The 19,518-nt window shown below is 39.7% G+C and overlaps 1 long non-coding RNA gene across 6 annotated transcripts in view; it reads right to left on the bottom strand.

The window, feature by feature from the left end:
- Positions 1-19,518, bottom strand: part of LOC147371065 (uncharacterized) — a 166,496-nt gene that overhangs the window by 47,960 nt on the left and 99,018 nt on the right. For 4 of the 6 annotated variants that reach the window (XR_015166246.1, XR_015166245.1, XR_015166247.1 and 1 more), the window contains exon 4: positions 10,404-10,475. The exons of the other annotated variants lie outside the window; for them this stretch is intronic. This is a non-coding gene — a long non-coding RNA (uncharacterized LOC147371065). The remainder of the gene's footprint in view (positions 1-10,403; positions 10,476-19,518) is intronic. 6 annotated transcript variants of the gene reach the window in all.

Genomic DNA, 19,518 nt, shown 5'->3' with positions numbered 1-19,518 from the left:
GGAAAAAAGAAAAAAAAAGCCGTGTTTCCCGGGTGTGAGGAGGCCTGTTGGAGCCTCTGGGAGAGAGAGAAGCCCGGGGTTCTGCACGGTGGCCCAGCGGTGACGTTACAACCTAGCCCCGCCCCGCCGCCTCCTGCAGCGCTGGCCCCGCGGAGCACACTCCCGGTCCCAGGCACGATTAGCAAAACCTCCAGCGCAGCTGTGCATCGAGGGTGACCAATTGAAAAACAAGGAGTAGGCCAATTAATTACATTGTCAGCAATAAATGTAACAATGGGCTAGAGAGGCAACCCAGTCCTGTGATGCATCCAGGCAGCCATCAGTACTTCTGTCTTCCCCGTCCACTGAGCACTTGTTGCTACAGAATTGGTTTAGTCAAGTAGCTTAGTTTGTCGGGTAGCAAGCAGAAGTGTCCGTCCTCCTTTGTGAGTCTGTCTCCATCAAGTTTCACACGTCTTTTAGAGAAGTCAACTGTGAGTGCAAGTTCAACTCAGTTCAGTTGAGTTCAGTCGCTCAGTTGTGTCCGACTCTTTGCGACCCCATGAATCACAGCACGCCAGGCCTCCCTGTCCATCACCAACTCCTGAGTTATGAGTTCACTCAGAATCACAAAGCTCACACAAAAAGTGGGGATTCAGCCAGAGCCCTGGCCCTAATGATAAATAAGATCACTCATTCACTCTTGTGTTTATTTATTCACTGCTTCCCCGGTGGCTCAGCTGGTAAAGCATCTGCTTGCAATGGGGGAGGCCTGGGTTCCGATCCCTGGGTTGGGAAGATCCTTGGAGAGGGAAATGGCTACCCACTCCAGTATTCTGGCCTGGAGAATTCCAAGGCTGTGGGATTGGACATGACTGAGGGACTCGCACTTTCACTTTTGTGGCTCAGATGGTAAAGAATCTGCCTGCAATGCAGGAGACCGGAGTTCAATCCCAGGGTCAGGAAGATCTCCTGGAAAAGGGAATGGCTACCCATTGCAATATTCTTGCCTGGGGAATTCCATGGACAGAGGAGCCTGGCAGGTTACAGTCCATGGAGTCACAAAAAGTCTGGCACAACTGAGCGACTAACACTTTTCAACTTTTTTTCCAACATTTACTTACTAACATTTGTTGAAAGTCTTCCGTTTGCCAGGTACACACCAATGAAGTATGGAGAAAACCCAGTCCATCTATATAGCAGAAATTAATGTACATTAACATATCATCTCTAGGGATTTCTGTATATTTTGTAGCCAATGGCCTAGGTAGTGGTCCCTTAGAAAAATCAATTTTTATGGCCTATGTGGACAATTAAAATTGCTGAGTTCATTTTTGTCCAATTGTTATTTTTCTTTGAATTCTTTGAATCAGTTTTGAAGATGGTTATTAAAAAATTAGAAAAAGGCAGCACAGAGAAGTCTTCTCTAATACTCATCTATTTAAGAACAGTGAAGCCTGTGACTTTGTTATTGATTAATGTCTGATCTACTGTTCCTTTAGCTGAAGATGTGAACTGCTGGCTTAATAACCGTATCTTAATTCCAACTCAATTTCACCAAATTCCAGAGGGATATCATTCCAGTCCCAATCCTCAGTTTCAGGATACATCTTAGAATCATTTGGATCTGTCTCCTGTTCATACTCAGAGGGAGACTTTAGAGTTTAGGATTAAAACAGCTCTGAACAAACATTAAGGCTGCTTCTTCTATTCTTTCTACTGCTTTATTTTTTATCTTTTCCCCCCTATTACTAACCAGATCTGGGTTTCTCCTTTCTAATTCTTATCCTTAAAAATGAAGCATAATTATTTTAAATGAATGATGGTGAAAACTTCCTGTTCATAATTTTAAAAAGCAGATGAGACACATGTTCTGTTTGTGTTTCTTACTAGAGGTGCCCCCTGACCCTCCCTCCTTTTTTAAACAGACCAGAGCCTTTTCCTAAAATGAACAGGAAGTAGGAGAACCAGAGGAGAAGTGGGAATTTCAGTCAATCTTCCTTAGTCCATTTGCTTCATTTTGCCCCAAATAGGTTTTATGATGAGTTGGCATTTTAAAATAAACACCCTATTACTCTGATGAGAGGAAGAGAACACGCTGACATGGATTTGAAGCAAAATGTAGATTTGGGTGGAAATGAGTTTTTGATGATGCTATGCTAACTGTCCTGTTCTTTGAACATTCTTTACAGGGAAGAAAGGAAATGAAAATAACCTTTCATTTCCTTCCTCCTTTCTTTCTTGTCTCTACTTCTTTCTTTCTCTCCCTCCTTTCTTCATTTGTATTCTTTATCTTATGTCTTTAAGCACTTAGTATGTGTCAAGACTGTGGTAGGTGCTGGTGAAAAGTAATGACATGGCCTGTGCCTTCCAAGACCTTATAGTACAGCTTGGAAGACTGACAATTCAAAATGCAGTTTTGATTCCTTGTTTAAGTGCCCTCCACCAGGATTTTATGAAAGCTCTTTTATAAGAGATGCCTAACCTAGACTCGGCAGAGTCCTCTAAAAGCAGAACTCAGAAGATTGATTAAGCATTAGTTAGGTAAATAGAGATGTGAATTATTTCAGGGCATTGGAAATATCAGGAACAAGGCCACAGAGCAAAGAGAGGACACAGGACTTCCAAGATATCTTTTTCCTGTCACCTTTATCCCACATAATTATGGAAAATCTTGTGAGTTCTATGTGAGTTCTAGGGGTGTCTATATGTATGTCTGTTTACAATAAAGAGAATTACACTTGTCTAGAGAACATAGGCTTGTCTGAGAATTCTGCTTAGAAATTTCTGGATAGGATAAAAGATATGGATAATGTAATTAAAAGCCACTATTTACTGGGTGCTTTAAGATGTGACAATCACTGTGCTATTATTATGTGGTTACTTTATAAGCAAAGAAGTTAAAGCTTTGAGGGTTAAAGATGCCGTCTAGGCAGGTCTCACCCTTTTAATATCTTATACTGCATTGTGAATATATAAAGAAATAAAGATCTAAAAGAGAAAAAAGAGACACAAAGTAACATACTTAAGAGGAGGAGCAGCGATAGTAACTGTATAACACGTCCCAGTATCCGGGACCTGTGAGGCCCTAGGCAAAGTATTTTGGCAAATATGTGAAACAATTATATTTCTTATATAATTCTCTTATAGTTGTTATTCTTATGTAATATCTTATATATAATTATATACAAATCATATAAAAATAATTATATAATTATATATACGAAATAATGGTCTTATCTAATATTTTACAGAGCATGACCATAAATAATATTTGAATTTTGATTTTCAATTCCTAAAATCATTTATCATATAATTATACTGAGCTTTATAAAAGTATATAAAAATTTTACATTATTCAGTTTTTGCTGAAATTTAGCTACATGACAGTCCCCAAGTGTCTGTGACTTATAACCTCAAGTTTTTTTTCTCTTGACCTTCTCTTGATTGCAGGTTGGTTTTGGTTCTTTGATCTCATCTGGACTTGCCTGGCTTTGAGAGGATTACTCTCGACTCCATGCTTCCATCCTACATCTTCATTCTGAGGCCCAGGATAAAGTAACAGCTTCTTGGGACATGTTATCCTCAGAGTGGATCACAGGAGCACAAAGGCAGGCAAATGAAACCATGGAAACACATCTGTTCATGTCCTGTTTCCTAACCTCCCATCAGCCAAATCAAATCACAAGGCCAAGGTCAACATCAATGGGAAGAAGTGTATTCTATGCATAGTGGAGGGCAACACAAAGTTACAAGGTGAGGAATATGGATGTATCATCCTACTACAGGGAGGATAAGAAATGAGGACAAAATAATGCTATTTACTAATGAGGACAGAATCCCAAAGAGTTAAGTGGCCTGCTCTTAACCACACAGTTAATAAGCAGAGGAGCTGGGTCTTTGTCTTAGGATTCTGACTTGTGTGTGCTTTGCTATGATACAAAGTGCTCTAAGAATGTAAAATGATTACTTAAGCCTCAGGAGTCTGAAAACTTTGGGGGAAAGGTGAGATTTGATACAGACATGAAGAGATATATAGATATTAATAGGTTAATTGTACATACTGCTTTACCTGAGAGAGTCCCTGAGTAATCACTTCTCTTATCTGCCTCACCAACCCCTTCCCCCAAGGGTCCCCTTTTGGAAGATAAATTACGCAGTCACTTTTAAGTTCTGGTAAGTGGATCAGAATAAGCACGGCGTGCCACTGAACGAGAACCCTGTGTATAATTCCTGAAAAAATAAACATGGTATATTCAAATGCAATGAAGAGACTAGCTTTTCTGCTGTAGTGGCTACAAGTTGAGGAGTATTTGGAGAAGTTTATTGGAGACATAGTTGAGACCAATTTGTTGGTTGCCAGACAGAGATGATAGGTTTATATTCATAGATGGGGCCACTGAAAATATTTGAACAAGATGGTAACAGAAACTACAAGTATGATATAGAAAGATAAATATAGACAACTTGAATAAAAGTATGGGGCAAAGGGACTAGTTATTAAGTAAATTCAGTAGTCTTGGTATGAGTCCATGATAATCTAAATACCAAATTGAAGAGAATGGACTGCAAGAGATACAGGTATTAGAGCTGTGACACAAACAAGTGTTAAACACTCACATGGAAATATAGAGAAGGAAGGTGAATATATAGAATGGGAGCTCAAGGAGGTCTATGCTCAAAGTATGATTTTGAGAGTCTCAGATCAGATAAGTCGCTCAGTCGTGTCCGACTCTTTGCGACCCCATGAATCGCAGCACGCCAGGCCTCCCTGTCCATCACCAACTCCCGGAGTTCACTCAGACTCACGTCCATCGAGTCAGTGATGCCATCCAGCCATCTCATCCTCTGTCGTCCCCTTCTCCTCTTGCCCCCAATCCCTCCCAGCATCAGAGTCTTTTCCAATGAGTCAACTCTTCGCATGAGGTGGCCAAAGTACTGGAGTTTCAGCTTTAACATCATTCCTTCCAAAGAAATCCCAGGGCTGATCTCCTTCAGAATGGACTGGTTGGATCTCCTTGCAGTCCAAGGGACTCTCAAGAGTCTTCTCCAACACCACAGTTCAAAAGCATGAATTCTTCAGTGCTCAGCCTTCTTCACAGTCCAACTCTCACATCCATACATGACCACAGGAAAAACCATAGCCTTGACTAGACGAACCTTTGTTGGCAAAGTAATGTCTCTGCTTTTGAATATGCTATCTAGGTTGGTCATAACTTTGCTTCCAAGGAGTAAGCGTCTTTTAATTTCATGGCTGCAGTCACCATCTGCTGTGATTCTGGAGCCCCCCAAAATAAAGTCTGACACTGTTTCCACTGTTTCCCCATCTATTTCCCATGAAGTGATGGGACCGGATGCCATGATCTTAGTTTTCTGAATGTTGAGCTTTAAGCCAACTTTTTCACTCTCCACTTTCACTTTCATCAAGAGACTTTTTAGTTCCTCTTCACTTTTTGCCATAAGGGTGGTGTCATCTGCATATCTGAGGTTATTGATATTTCTCCTGGCAATCTTGATTCCAGCTTGTGTTTCTTCCAGTCCAGCGTGTCTTATGATGTACTCTGCATAGAAGTTAAATAAGCAGGGTGACAATATACAGCCTTGACGAACTCCTTTTCCTATTTGGAACCAGTCTGTTGTTCCATGTCCAGTTCTAACTGTTGCTTCTTGACCTGCATATAGGTTTCTCAAGAGGCAGATCAGGTGGTCTGGTATTCCAATCTCTTTCAGAATTTTCCACAGTTGATTGTGATCCACACAGTCAAAGGCTTTGGCATAGTCAATAAAGCAGAAATAGATGTTTTTCTGGAACTCTCTTGCTTTTTCCATGATCCAGCGGATGTTGGCAATTTGGTCTCTGGTTCCTCTGCCTTTTCTAAAACCAGCTTGAACATCAGGAAGTTCACAGTTCACATATTGCTGAAGCCTGGCTTGGAGAATTTTGAGCATTACTTTTCTAGCGTGTGAGATGAGTGCAATTGTGTGGTAGTTTGAGCATTCTTTGGCATTGCCTTTCTTTGGGATTGGAATAAAAACTGACCTTTTCCAGTCCTGTGGCCACTGCTGAGTTTTCCAAATTTGCTGGCATATTGAGTGCAGCACTTTCACAGCATCATCTTTCAGGATTTGGAATAGCTCAACTGGAATTCTATCACCTCCACTAGCTTTGTTCATAGTGATGCTTTCTAAGGCCCACTTGACTTCACATTCCAGGATGTCTGGCTCTAGGTGAGTGATCACACCATTGTGATGATCTGGGTCATGAAGATCTTTTTTGTACAGTTCTTCTGTGTATTCTTGCCATCTCTTCTTAATATCTTCTGCTTCTGTTAGGTCCATAACATTTTCTGTCCTTTATCGAACCCATCTTTGCATGAAATGTTCCCTTGGTATCTCTGATTTTCTTGAAGAGATCTCTAGTCTTTCCCATTCTGTTGTTTTCCTCTATTTCTTTGCATTGATCACTGAAGAAGGCTTTCTTATCTCTTCTTGCTATTCTTTGGAACTCTGCATTCAGATGTTTATATCTTTCCTTTTCTCCTTTGCTTTTCACTTCTCTTCTTTTCACAGCTATTTGTAAGGCCTCCCCAGACAGCTATTTTGATTTTTTGCATTTCTTTTCCATGCGGATGGTCTTGATCCCAGTCTCCTGTACAATGTCATGAACCTCATTCCATAGTTCATCAGGCACTCTATCTATCAGATCTAGGCCCTTAAATCTATTTCTCACATCCACTGTATAATCATAAGGGATTTGATTTAGGTCATACCTAAATGGTATAGTGGTTTTCCCTACTTTCTTCAATTTCAGTCTGAATTTGGCAATAAGGAGTTCATGGTCTGAGCCACAGTCAGCTCCTGGTCTTGTTTTTGCTGACTGCATAGAACTTCTCCATCTTTGGCTGCAAAGAATATAATCAATCTGATTTTGGTGTTGACCATCTGGTGATGTCCGTGTATAGAGTCTTCTCTTGTGTTGTTGGAAGAGGGTGTTTGTTATGACCAGTGCATTTTCTTGGCAAAACTCTATTAGTCTTTGCCCTGCTTCATTCCGTATTCCAAGGCCAAATTTGCCTGTTACTCCAGGTGTTTCTTGACTTCCTACTTTTGCATTCCAGTCCCCTATAATGAAAAGGACATCTTTTTTGGGTGTTAGTTCTAAAAGGTCTTGTAGGTCTTCATAGAACCGTTCAACTTCAGCTTCTTCAGTGTTACTGGTTGGGGCATAGACTTGGATTACTGTGATATTGAATGGTTTGCCTTGGAAACAAACAGAGCTCATTCCGTCGTTTTTGAGATTGCATCCAAGTACTGCATTTCGGACTCTTTTGTTGACCATGATGGCTACTCCATTTCTTCTGAGGGATTCCTGCCCACAGTAGTAGATATAATGGTCATCTGAGTTAAATTCACCCATTCCAGTCCATTTCAGTTCGCTGATTCCTAGAATGTCGACATTCACTCTTGCCATCTCTTGAGAGTTTAGACTTGATATTTAATGTCTGACCTTAGACAAGGTACTTAACCATTTTGATAAGAGATTGGAGAATAAAGTCACACTTCCATGAAACACCAAGTATCTACTCCTCTAAAAAAAAAAGTTAGCTATGATTACTCATTGATACATTGAGCAAACTTTTGTTGTATTTTGGCTTTTGGCAGGAACATCTAGTTATTGGCTCTGGAGTATTTTCTCTGAGGAATACATTGTTCACTAGAAATAGTTCTGCTCTTAGGAGCTTATGGTCTAGGAGAGATACATGTAATAAGCCAAAATATACAAGACATAGGCACAGAAAAATACTATTGAATTTTGGGGTGGGAGTTATTTCCAGTTGTGGGAACCATTTACAAAAAAGGAAGCACTCTAAAACTCTTAGAAGGGATACACTGGCCCTCCACGACCTCTACCGTATGGCTACGTAGGGGCCCCTCCCTCCACCTGATCCACTCCCCAGCCTCCAGTTCCCCTCTGAGGCCCTCTCCCTCAGTGATGTCTCATTGTCTTTTCCTCCTGTTATAGCCTCCCAATATCTGTTTTCTTCCTTGAGTTGCTGTACCTCCAAGGGGCTAAGGTGCTAACCCCTTAAGTGTTTGGCAAATGCACAGAGAAAATAAAATAAAACTAAACTCCTTATCTTAAAAAAAAAAAAAAAAGAAAGTCTTTTCCTCCTGAAAAACTTTAAGCATGCCATAAACAACACATGGGTCAAGGGGTAATATAGAAATTGTAAAATTTATTATAAATCATTATAGTGGTACAAAGATGCATCAAAATGTGGGATAGAACTAACATAGTCATCAGCAAAAATCCTATGGTATTAAATACCTATACCAATAGAAAGTTTCTTAAAAGTAAATAGAAGACCAGCTCAAAAACCAAACAAAAAAAGATAAAGTAAACCCCAAAAAGCAGAAATAAAGAATGAATAAAAATTAATAAAAATAAAAGCAGAAACACCAGTCAGAATGGCCAAAACACCCTCTCCAGCATTTATTGTTTGGAGAAAATGGAACCCTCCCTGTACTTCTGGTGGGAATGTTAATTGGTAAACCATTATAGAGAACAGTATGGAGTTTCCTTAAAAATCTTAAGATAGAACTACCATATGATCCAGCCATCCAGGCATATATCCAGGGAAAACCATAATACGAAAAGACACATGTACTGCAATGTTCATTGCAGCACTATTAACAATAGCCAAGACATGGAAGTCTTTTTGATTGTTTGAAGCTCTGGTAGATTTTTTTGGAAGTCTTTATGGAAACAGTATTATGTAAGTTCTTGCATATTTATAACAGTTTATTTGTGACCTTCATTCTTAAAGTTAATTTGGCCTGGATATTAAATCCTTGATGAACTAAATGTCCATTGACAGAGGAATGGATAAAGAATATATGGTACATATATATATAATGGAATATTAGTCATAAAAAGGAACAAAAATGGCATTTTCAGCAACATGGATGGATCTAGACATTATCATATGAAGTGAAGTAAGACAAAGACAAATATATGACATCACTCATATGAGGAGTCTAATTTTTAAAACTATACAAATGAACTTATTTATAAAACAGAAGCAGACTTATAGATTAGACATTAGAAAACAACTTATGGTTACTAAAGGAGAAATATGAGGGGAGGGATATGTGCTTATCCCAGGAGCATGGGATAAGTACATATACACTATCATATGTAAGATATATAACCAAAAAGGACCCGGTGTACATAGCACAATATTTCTACTCAATATTCTCTGATAACCTATAAGAGAAAGAATCTAAAAGAATGAGTATATGTATAACTGAATCACTTTTCTGTATACCTGAAACTAACACAATATTGTAAAAGCTCCAATAAAATTAAAATGTAAAAAATAACTTAGAGGAAAACACAGGCAGAACACTCTTTGACATAAACCAAGGCAAAATCTTTTTTGATCTACCTCTTAGAGTAATGGAAATAAAAACAAAAACAAACAAATGCAACCTAATCAAACTTAAAAACTTTTTACACAGCAGAGGAAACCATAAACAGAATGAACAGATGACACTCAGACTCGGAGAACATATTTGCAAATGAAGCAATGGACAAATGATTAATCTCCAAACTATACAAACAACTCATACAGCTCAATGTCAAAAAAAGAAAAAAACAAAAAACCCTCAATTAAAAACTGGGCAGAAGACCTAAATAGAAATCTCTCCAAAGAAGACATACAGATGACCAAGAGGCACATAAAAAGATGCTTAACATCACTAATTATCAGAGAAGTGTAAGTCAAAACTACAATGAGGTATCATCTCACATTGATCAGAATGCCCATCATCAAAAAAGCTACAAATAATAAATGCTAAAGGGGGTGTGGAGAAAAGGGAACCCTCTTACACTGTTGATGGGAATATAAATTGATATAGCTATGTGGAGAACAGTATGGAGGTTCTTAAAACTAGAGGTTCCTTAAAAAACCAGAAGTAGAACTACCATATGATTCAGCAATCCCACTACTGGCATATACCCTGAGAAAGCCATTAATTCAAGAAAACACATGTACCCCAATGTTCATTGCAGCACTATCAAAATAGCTAGGACATGGTAACAACCTAAATGTCCAATGAAAGATGAATGGATAAAGAAGATGTGATATACAATGTGATATACAATGGAAATACAATGTGATATACAATGGAAATACTTGCCATAAAAAATGAAATTGGGTTATCTGTAGAGATGTGGATGGGTCTGTCATACAGAATGAAGTAAGAAAGAGTAAAACAAGCAATCTAGAAAAATGGTACAGATGAGTCATTTTCCAGGGCAGTAATAGAGAGGCAGATGTAGGGAATGGATGTATGGACACAGTGGGAGGGAAGGGGAGAGAGACAAATTGGGAGATTAGGATTGATATCTGTATACTTACATGTGTAAAACAGATAGCTAGTGGGAAGCTGCTGCAGAGCACAGGAAGCTCAGCTCGGTGCTCTGTGATGACCTAGAGGGGTGGGGTGCGGGGGGAGGAGGAAGAGGGAGGGGATATAAGTATACATACAGCTGCTTCATTTCATTGTACAGCAGAAACCAACACAACATTGTAAAGCAATAAAAAAAAAAAAAGAATAAATTAAAAAAAAAAAGAAATACCAATTTCCTACAATCTCTTCCAGAAGGTAGAAGCAGAGGGAATGCTTCCTAAATTAATCAATGAGGCCAATATTAAAACAGGCAAAGACATAAAAAAAGGAAGCAAATGAGTCAGGCCCTGCAGAATTATTAGTATCTGGATATAGAATGATGATGGGATAGAACATGTATAACAGAACAACCAATATAATAATAACATCTACCTTTCAGCTTTATATCCTAGCAAATAACAAGCCAGTAGATTATGTTTAGCCTATCTTGTGGTTATATGAGGAGAATTAGTGGCAAATAAGCTTGGGAATGAGATCATGGAGAGCCTAAATGCTTTAAAAGTTAGGCTAAAGAATGTAAAAGAGCTACACTGAGGTACCTGAGGGAAAAGGAAAGACCGACAGTATCAGAGAAGTGCATTGTTTAGAAATAATTTTGACCATATATTTTAAATGAGTTCATATAAAAGGAGGCTTCCATTAGAAGGTTCCTGCAATAACCTGAGAGAAATAATAAGAACCTGAACTGTGATACTGGCAATGAGATTGGAGAGAAGAGGGTAGATGAGAGGAATATTTAAAATGCAGATTCAAAAGTGCTAAGAAAGTGGCTGGATTCAATTGTGGAGTTCATGAAGCAAGAGAATGAAAACAATCATTGGGAGTGCTGAAGTTTCAAATCCATGAAACACTAATGAAAACAGTGAGGACTAAATTTGTGTAGAAAAACAGTAAGTTCCATTTTGGCTTATCAGGTTTCATGAGTAAGTGAAATAGCTAAGTAGTGATATTTAGCAGATGATTAGAAATGTGGGTCAAAAACTTAGGAAAGAGGAGAAATCAGAAGATATTAACCTAATTGTCAAATAACTTCATGGCATTGAAGTCATTTAACTGTCAAGGTGAGACAGGCTTGGGACCCTTTGCTGCAGTGCTGCAAAGCTTGTGCCTGCACACACCTCTCCCCCAGCAACAAAATACAAAAACTATATGGGACTGAAAATAACTATATGCACCACAGTTGGGGCAAATTCTGAACCACAAGAGACAAAGACAAAAAACACCCAAATGCTATTTCTGAAGAGCCGAGAGCAAAAATCTGGGTATTGGGAGCAAAAGCAGGGTTCTGTGCATGCCCTGCTCCACTCAATACCACAAAAGGGTAGGCAAACCACATAAGCCACCCCTCTAGCCTGAGCCCTGAACACACCCCTACCCTCACCCCGTATAAGGCACAAGCTTGCCCCCCGCCTCGGGGAGTGAGCAAGGGTCCCTGTTACTTGTTTTCACTCCCTCCTGCAGCTGATGCAGAAGACCCAATAAAGCCTTGACTGAATTTCTTGTCTGGCCTCTAGTCTATTTCTATTGATTGGAGAAAGTCAAGAACCCTGGTTAGTATGAAAGGAACATCAAGGAAGAAAACAAATTTAAGGACAAAGATGGAGAATAATAAACTCAAGAGGGTAAGAAGAGGTCAAGAAGACATAAAAGAAAAGAACAGAAGAGCCATGAAGAGGTAGTGTCATGGAAAGGATGAAAGGGATGGGCCTTTCTAAGGAAGTCATGCTGGGAGCTACCCTTGGGGAGAAGAAAGTCTACCATCTTGGTAGTTTTAAGATAAATGGAATCTGACTTCGTGGTGGAATGATCCCAGAGTGATTCAGGGCAGCATCACTAAGGTCGGCCCTGTTGAGGTAGCCATGTGTGCCTTTTTTACAGAAACATCAGATAAAGCTGGGAAAACAGCACTTACTGAAGAAAGTTTAATTAGCACAGAACACTGAGGCTGAAACCTAGAGACAAAATGGGGATGTGAGTGAACTTTTCTGTGGTTGTTTTAGGGGTACGTTTAAAATATACAGGTTACCTATTGGGCTTCACCAGTCTCATAAGAACCCAAAGCAGAAGTTTAGTCTTAGAGATACACCTGTATCTGTAGGCTCTAGATATATCTATTATTTAAATACTCCTGCTTGCCTCCACTTTTTTCTCCTCTGCCCATAGGATTTCCCAGGCAAGAATACTGGAGTAGGTTGCCATTCCCTTCAGGGGATCTTCCCAACCCAGAGACTCCTGCATTGTGGGTGAATTTTTTACTGTCTAAGTCACAGGGGAAGCCCAATGAATGTTTTCATTAACCTCAATTATTTTCTGGAAAAAGAACATTTTTTAGAAAGTCAACATTATAGTGTATTGACAGCAGTTCCTCATAATTTCTGTTTTTACTCACCCCAAACTAGGTCATTTCTCTTGGAATGAACCAGTATTGACTTTTGTGGAGACTTAACTTATTGAAGATTCAGCTTTCATTTAGATGAGGGTTCAGAACCTGCATCGGTTCCACTAGACATATGTGGTGAAGACAGGGAATCGACCTTACATATGAAATGAATTGGCCACAGTAACAGGAAGGCATATGCCCCAATAGGGGGCACTTTTCCTCAGTTAATGCTAATAGGTTGTCCATTCAGTGTGCTGTGCTTAGTTACTTAGTTGTGTCTGACTCTTTGTGACCCCATGGACTGTAGCCTGCCAGGCTCCTCTGTCCATGGGAATTCTCCAGACAAAAATACTAGAGTGGGTGCCCTCCTCCAGGGGATCTTCTCAATCCAGGGATTGAACCCAGGTCTCCTGCATTGCAGGCGGATTCTTTACATCTGAGCCACCAGGGAAGCCCAATACTGGAGTGGGTAGCTGATCCCATCTCCAAGGGATCTTCCCAACCCAGGAATCGAACTGGGTTCTGCTGCATTGCAGGTGGATTCTTTACCAGCTGAGCCACCAGTCGTCAGTTCAGTCACTCAGTGTCTGATTCTTTGCGACCCATGGACTGCAGCATGCCAGGCTTCCCAATCCATCACCAACTCCTGGAGCTTGCTCAAACTCATGTCCATCGAGTCAGTGATGCCAATCCAAACATCTCATCCTCTGTTGTCCCCTTCTCCTCCTGCCTTCAGTCTTTCCCAGCATCAGAGTCTTTTCCAATGAGTCAGTTCTTCACATCACATGGACAAAGTATTGGAGTTTCAGCTTTACCATCAGTCCTTCCAATGAACACCCAGGACTGATCTCCTTTAGAATGGACTGATTGGATCTCCTTGCAGTCCAAGGGACTCTCAAGAGTCTTCTCCAGCACCACAGTTCAAAAGCATCAATTCTTTAGTGCTCAACTTTCTTTATAGTCCAACTCTCACATCCATACACGACTACTGGAAAAACCATAGCTTTGATAAGGTGGACCTTTGTTGGCAAAATATTGTCTCTGCTTTTTAATATGCTGTCTAGGTCGGTCATAGCTTTCCTTCCAAGGAGCAAATGTCTTTTAATTTCATGGCTGCAGTTACCATCTGCAGTGATTTTGGAGTCCCCCAAATAAAGTCTCTGTTTCCATTGTTTTCCCATTTATTTGCCATGCAGTGATGGGATCAGATGCCATGATCTTAGTTTTCTGAATGTTGGGTTTTAAGCCAAATTTTTCACTCTCCTCTCTTACTTTCATTAAGAGCCTCTTTAGTTCTTCACTTTCTGCCATAAGGGTGGTGGTGTCTGCGTTTCTGAGGTCATTGATATTTCTCCGGCAATCTTGATTACAGCTTGTTCTTCATCCAGCCTGGCATTTCGCATAATGTACTCTGCATATAAGTTGAATAAGCAAGTTGATAATATACAGCCTTGACGTACTCCTTTCCCGATTTGGAACCAGTCTGTTGTTCCATGTCCAGTTCTAACTGTTGTTTCTTGACCTGCTACCAGGGAAGCCCTCATTCACTGTACCTCACTATAATATACACCACTGGGGGGGTTTGTGGTTTAGGAAAAACCAGTTCTCTGCTCCCAGGAAATCTTTGAAGGGATCTAAAACCACTTGTAAGAGTAGATAATATTCTATCATGCTATAGAAGAGGGCTGTGGTTCCTCTACTGAAATATTTAATCTTAAAGAAGATACTGGATGTGTTCAAAAGAAGAAAAGCATAGAGTAAGTACCTTTATATCTTCTGGCTTTTCCCAGACTATATCTATTTATTGGGTCCAGTTTTCTTCCTTGTGTGTGTCTGAGTAGAAGGCATCTTACAGCCTACTGTTCTGTTAGAACCAAGTAAGAGCTTAGTCCTATTGCTTCTTTCTGATTAGGTATGTTCCTTTGGAGCTGCATCTATCAATTTCTGCCCCATCCCTTTTTATCCCTACAATAAGAGTCTTTCCCAGAACCAGAGCTTATCTTGGGCGTTGCCATTATGTAGGTCTTAGTCTAAAGCTCCATGTAAACTTCCAACATGCCTATGAAATATGCCATAATATTATGGATGTCTCCATGCATGTATAACTTCTCTGTTCTCTTAAATCTCCTACTTCTTTCTTGAGCTTCTCTGATTCTTCCATCAGTGCAGATTTTCTAGTTCCCCGCATACTACAGCAAATTTATGGCAGGAAGTATGGTATGATGGAAGGAAGTCAGGAATGATTAACCAGACTGGGGTTCTGGCTTTTTACTTTGAGTAAATTTTAATCTTCTGAGTCATAGTTTTCCCATCCATAAGATAAAAAGGTTGACTTAGATAATCTCTAAGAACCAAGGCCAGATCAAGACTTGGCATCTCTCTTTGCCAAATGATTTGGCAGTCCTTCAAACTGATAATCTTCAAACAATTGCTCAACATGTTATTTAGTACAACCAAGGTCAATGAAGTCAATGCTGCAAGGATTTATTTTCCCCACTTGAGGTTCCTGTCTACATTGGCAGTAATGAGATCAATTTCTATTTTCCCAGTTATATGAGGGTTCCCTCACTCTTGTTAACTGGCCCTCTATTTCTTGTTAATTCTTGCACTGCTTCAGCACCCTTTACAGATCAATACACACTAGCACCCCTCACTACAGCTCTGGTAAGATCCCTTGGATTTTCTGTGATCTGCACATGCTTAATTCAACCAGTGGCTCCCTGTACTGTCTCTGTTCTCCTGCCTGGAATATCATAACTCTTCCTTTCCCCTCTTTATCCAAATAGTCTAATGTTATTTTATTTTATGGGCAACTTTCCTTGAACTTTTCAACAAAATGAGGTATTCCCAACTCTGTGTTCCCAGGTGCTTTTCCATACCTCTTTGCAAAACTACTTTATTGCTATGTTATTGCTTATATACCTATCTTTGTTGATAAACTGTAAACCTGGGGAGGTTAAAATTCATGTATTTGGCTTTATGTCTCATTCCCCTAGCTTTTAGAGACTTTGTTAATCAACTATTATTAAAAAGATGCTACACTACATAGTGAACCATCTCAAAACTCAGTGGCTGTAATATTATTGACTTTTCATTCAAGCATCCATGGGTCATCTTAGAGGGTGCTGCTTAAATCTGCAGATCTGTGGGTTGGCTAGGGCACCTCTGTACAATACATTGTATTCTCTGAAGTTTAGTTTTTAAAAAAAATTTCCAGGTTTATTGAGATATAATTGACATATAACATTGTGTAGGTTTAAGGCATACAACAAGGCCTTGTATGCCAAGGAAACTCCTTGTACTCAAATTTGGAAAACTCATCAGTGGCCACAGGATGGGAAAAGGTCAGTTTTCATTCCAATCCTAAAGAAAGGCAATGCAAAAGAATGTTCAAACTAACGAACAATTGCACTCATCTCACACGCTAGCAAAGTAATGCTCAAAATTCTCCAAGCCAGGCTTCAACAATACATGAACCAAGACCTTCCAGATGTTCAAGCTGGATTTAGAAAAGGCAGAGAAACCAGAGATCAAATGCCAATATCCATTGGATCATAGAAAAAGCAAGAGAGTTCCAGAAAAACATCTACTTCTGCTTCATTGACTACACTAAAGAATTTGTGTGGATCACAACAAAGTGTGGAACATTCTTAAAGAGAACAGAATACCAGACCACCTTATCTGCCTCCTAAGAAATCTGTATGCAGGTCAGGAAGCAACAGTTAGAACTGGACACGGAACAACAGACGGGCTCCAAATTGGGAAGGAGTATGTCAAGGCTGTATATTGTCCCCTTGCTTATTTAACTTATATACAGAGTACATCATGCAAAATGCCAGGCTGGATGAAGCACAAGCTAGAATCTAGATTACCAGAAGAAATATCAATAACTTCAGATATGCAGATGACACCACCCTTATGGTGGAAAGTGAAGAGGAACTAAAGAGCCTCTTGATGAAAGTGAAAGAGAAGAGTGAAAAAGCTGGCTTAAAACTCAACATTCAAAAAACTAAGATCATGGCATCTCGTCCCATCATTTCATGGCAAATAGATGGGGAAACAGTGGAAACAGTGTCAGACATTATTTGGGGGGGCTTCAAAATCACTGCAGATGGTGACTGCAGCCATGAAATTAAAAGACACTTGCCCCTTGGAAGAAAAGCTATGACCAACCTAGACAGCATATTAAAAAGCAGAGACATTACTCTGCTGACAAAGATCCATCTAGTCAAATCTATGGTTTTTCCAGTAGTCATGTATGGGTGTGAGAGTTGGACCATAAAGAAAACTGAGCATCAAAGAATTGATGCTTTTGAACTGTGGTGTTGGAGAAGACTCTTGAGAGTCCCTTGGACTGCAAGGAGATTAAACCAGTCAATCCTAAAGGAAATCAGTCCTGAATACTCATTGGGAGGACTGATGCTGAAGCTGAAACTTCAATATTTTGGCCACCTGATGCAAAGTACTGACTCATTTGAAAAGACCCTGATGCTGGAAAAGATTGAAAGCAGGAGGAGAAGGGGACAACAGAGGATGAGATGGTTGAATGGCACCACCGACTCAATGGACATGAGTTTAAGCAAGCTCCAGGAGTTGGTGATGGATAGGGAAGCCTGGCGTGCTACAGTCCATAGAGTCACGAAGAGTCGGACACAACTGAGCCACTGAACTGACTGAAGGCATACAATGTACTGATTTGATACACTTACACATTGCGAAATGATTACCAACATAGCATTAGCATTACATCACATAAGTACCATTTCTTTTTTGTGGTGAGACCATTTAAGATCTACTTTTATAGCAACTTTCAAGTATATAATACAGTATTGTTAACTATAGTCACCATGCTGTACATTATTTTCCTAGAATGTACTCATTTTATAACTGAACATTTGTACCCTTTGATCAACATCTTTCCATTTTTCCTACCCTCCAGCCCCTGGTAATCACTGTTCTAGTCTCTCTTTCACTGCGTTCAGCATCTTTAGAGGCCACACATAAGCAATGTCATACTTAGAACGTATTTCTCTTTGTCTGACTTACCTCATTTAGCATAATGCCCTCAAGATACATTCACTCCAGTCTGCATTTGACAAGATGGCAGAGTAGAAGGATGTGAGCTCAACTTTTCTTACAAAAACACCAAAATAACAACTAACTGCTAAATGCTATCTACCAAAAAAATGCTGGAACTACCAAAAAAGATATGCTACATTCCAAAACAAGGAAACCATAATGAGATGGTACGAGGAGCACAGTCCTGAGAAATCAGATCCCATACATGCTGGGTGGGCAACCTACAAAGTAAAAAGTAATTTCATCACAGTTTTCCCACAGGAATGACAATTTTCAGCCCCACATCAGGGTCCCCAGCCTGGGAATCTAGCATGGGAGGAGGAGGCCTTAGAGACTCTGGCTTTGAATGCCAGCAGGGTTTGATCACAGGAATTCCATAGGACTGAGGGTAGCAGAAACTCCACTCTTGGAAGGTATACACAAGGTCTCCAGTACATGAGGAACCAGGATAAAAAGAAGTGACCTCAGAAGTGCCTGGGCCAGACATACCTGCTAGTATGAGGGGGTCTCTTGTGGTTCACGGTGGAGGCAAAGACACTGCGAACGGTAGTTCCGAGGAGTTCTTCATTGGTGTGGGCCGTCCTGGAGGCTGCCACTTTTCTCAGGAAGACCTGGTCCCACCCAATAGCTTGTAGGCTCCAGTCCTGGGATGCCTCAGGCCAAACACCCAACAGAGGGAGAACACAGCCCCACCCATCAGCAGACAGGCTGCTTATCACATTGTTGACTACAGACATATCAATATGATTTTAAACATCACTGTGCAAAGCTGTTAGAGCTTAAAATTGATCAAACATTCATTTTACAACTTATGATTGTCATTATCATCTATGTTTTGCTGTCAGGTGTTTGTCCCAAGCTTGTGTATATTATAAACACAAGCTTATTACAGCAAAATTTTCAAAAACGATGCATTGTGAAATTTTGAGTGAAAAATAATTATTCGATGAATTTAATGCAGATACTTTCTCTGATAGTCCAAGCAACATATATACTAGTGTCTCAGAAGATGATAGTTCTTCAAAATCTAGTTGTGCTTCAGGCAATGTGACTATTAGACTAATAAAAATACAAAAAGCCTCAGTCATTGATTCTGATACTGAAAATGAAACTCCCAGTGCTGGAGAATGTGCCTGTGCTTCTACAGCACAGTGGACTGAAGACAACAAAAGTTAGATTCTACAGTGTGTCAGGTGTAACTATTGAATGTAATAACCCACAAAGTATTAGTGAAATAACAGAATTAATTTTTGGTAACGACTTTTTTGAGTTGGTTGCTTCTCAAACAAATTTATATCATCAACAGAATGAAAAACCATATAAAAAGTATGATAAGGCTTTAAAAATGGACTGATGTAACCAACAGTGACATAAAGAAGTTTCTTGGATTACCAATTTTGATGGCACAAATAAGAAAGTAACACTGGAAAGGATATTGTTCAACTGATCCCTTTACTTGAAACAAGTATCTTTCTAAAGATTATGACCAGAAGAAGGTTTGAACAAATAGTGACATTTCTTCACTTTAACAGTAACTTGGAATCTACTTCCTGCAGACATAATTTCAAAGGTTAAACCTCTTTTAGATTATTTCCTACCAAAAT

This window comes from Bos grunniens, chromosome 6, assembly GCF_055505025.1.
Source record: "Bos grunniens cultivar Pamir isolate PY7600 chromosome 6, Bosgru_T2T1.0, whole genome shotgun sequence".
Classification (NCBI taxonomy): domain Eukaryota; kingdom Metazoa; phylum Chordata; class Mammalia; order Artiodactyla; family Bovidae; genus Bos; species Bos grunniens.
The sequence above is the reverse complement of the archived record's forward strand: the minus strand, read 5'-3'. Positions and strand labels throughout refer to the sequence as shown.